The following is a 2581-nucleotide window of genomic DNA, read 5'->3' as shown; positions in this document are numbered from 1 at the left end:
TATAATATCCTGTCATTATCCCCTAAATACACAAATATGGGGGATCATAAGCACTTAAAAATTCTTTCAAGTCTTAATGTTACGTTAGATTAAATCTATATTTCCTAATGTGACTATCTAAATCACTTTCAATTTTACCAAGTACTTGTATTTCCAATTTCATCAATCACAAACTTTCCCCACACACCATATGTAATACTGCTCCCCTCCGTAGTGTACTTCAATCTGCCTGTTCTGCTCCCCACTCTGTCTCTGGTGAATTCTCTCGCCAACCCACACTTCTGGCCTATACCTCAGCACTTGTATGCAAAAATAAATAAATCTTTAAAAAAATAACAAGCCAACAAAGTCATTTATTCACATATTATTCATTCAATAATTCAAAGACATATTCACCAAACATATGCTATAATTCAATTTTGCAGCAGTATCAAAATACTTCACATAACCCCTTTTATTTACATAGTGAACAAAAGTTGCAGAGTTGACATTAGTCAACAGTCTCAACTAAATAGTCCTATTTAGTACTAAATGGTCCAAATGAATATTGCAGCATAATATCAAAATGTAGTAGATGGTCAAAATAACTTTGTTTTTTAAATACTTGCATTTTAAGTTAAACAACTTTCATAAACAAAGCAGAAATTAAATGCTTAATGTATTATAACTCCAAAAAAGTATAAGTTTATTACCATAAATTACAAACAAGTTCATTTCTTATGACAGGAAACAATACCTTAAGAAGGTAGTGTCTGAGAAGAAACATCAGTTTCTCCCAAAACAATAAAAGGTAAAAGGACATCCTCTCATTACCAACTGACAAAGGTAAAGCATTTTTCACAACAGCATGGACCACACACTCAGAAACAGATCTGAGTTTAATACAAATGATATAATCTCTAATCATCCACAGCTACTTTTATAACTTCATATAGACCATGGATTAGGTAAAATACACTATAATATTTGGCAGACTTCAAGACCAGTATCCTAAGCACATTACTAAATATAATTTGATGTCCTAAAAGAAGCAAGACCTGCATACTTTTGAAGCATAACTAATCTACAGCTACAAAGTTCTGCTCTTGATAGTATCACCAGCCTGGTAACCATAAGTTCCTTGTCTTGCTCTGTTTGTCCTTGTTTTGCTTCTCTTTATTTTTTCTTGCAGATAAAACCAGAAAACAGCTGAAATCATGATGGAGGTAGAAGTCAGACAAGGGTTAAACCACAGCCTCATCCCATAATAAAAGTCACTCCTACCAGCACCACAGCAGATCTGGTCAAGACCAAACTTGGAATAAAAGGGGGGCCTGAATGCAGTTTCTGCAAACCCTGCCTATTTCTCTGAAATCCTGCTGACACAGACCTTTAACCTCTCCCTTCTTTAAGCTGCCCCCATGTAAGTACCTACTTCCCCCAATTTAGGGGAAGACAATAGTCCCCTATATCCTCAGGATGCTGGCTCCTTATTAAATCTGATTCTTCCCACCAACTCTTGTCTTTCTTATGAACCATGAAGAGTTAGACCCCAAATACCTGCAACAATAGTATTTACCCTTTGGTGGTGTCACCCAGTCTCTAAAGGACAAAAGTAGAGAGCAAAATCAGCACAACGCATACACAGAAGTCTTTATCCTCAAAGGAATACAGATTTGCAGCAGAGAAAAGATGCCTGCTGCTCCTTTACTCTGCACCCAAAATCCTTTACTCTGAATGTTTCTTTGTCACACTGTTTGGCTATCAAGTCATGCTCTTCTGTATCACTCAAATACTGAAGGTTTCCAGTCTGTCAAAAAAGAACAAAGAGACAGCAGAACCCTTGAAATCATTAAAGGGGAACTCTTACATTTTGTTAATGATGTCCAGACAAACGACTTCCTAACTATTGATGTTGCAGTGAATTCTGGTGCAGAAAGTAATCTTTGGTGGCTTAAATGAAGAACTGGATGAAAATATGATGTTCAAGAAAAAACACACCATCTTCATCTATAGAACTATGAAGAGCAAGTATAAGCAAGCTCCATTCATCAATGTTATCTTCCTTAGACCTAGCAATGCAGTTATGAAAAGGATCAAGGGTTATTTCAGCAAGTTTTTTTCTGAATTCTTTTAGCACTAGTGGATAACTCAGTAGTAGTTTTGCTAGTTTGTTGCTCTTCTTTTGCTGGGTAGCTGAAAGTTTTCTCCCATTTTGTTCTTCAGGCTCTACAGCATCTGGGTCTCACTGTCCACATCTCAACTACCATTGCTGGTGCTGGGGCTCTCACAAAAAGAATCCTTGCCTACCATTGAATATCTTGGTGAAGTTATGTCTTTAAAAAATTGGCTCCCTGCCTGATCCTTTTCTGTGCTGCTCAGATGTGGGAGAAGGAGAAAGACAGAGAGAATCCTTCGTTATGGAAATAGAGACATCTGAGGGAGGGAAGAGGATAAGATAAGGGTGTCTCCAGTAGAAGAAGCACAGGTGGCTCTACAGTGAGGAACACTGAAAGTTTGAGGGAGCTGTGCAGTGCTGACCCCATGAAGCAGGGTGGTGCTGGCCAGCACCCCTCAGAAAAGAAGTGAGGGGTACAGGATC

The 2581-nt window shown here is 37.9% G+C and overlaps 1 pseudogene; it reads right to left on the bottom strand.

Moving 5' to 3' along the window:
• Positions 1-1763: 1763 nt before the first annotated feature.
• LOC119258531 (ubiquitin-conjugating enzyme E2 E3-like) lies at positions 1764-2292 on the bottom strand (annotated as a pseudogene).
• Between the last annotated feature and the right edge of the window lie 289 nt (positions 2293-2581).

Source organism: Talpa occidentalis, unplaced genomic scaffold (assembly GCF_014898055.3).
Source record: "Talpa occidentalis isolate TD23 unplaced genomic scaffold, MPIMG_talOcc4v2.1 talOcc4.5, whole genome shotgun sequence".
Classification (NCBI taxonomy): Eukaryota; Metazoa; Chordata; class Mammalia; order Eulipotyphla; family Talpidae; genus Talpa; species Talpa occidentalis.
Note: the sequence above shows the minus strand (reverse complement) of the source record. Positions and strands in the feature narration are given on the sequence as shown.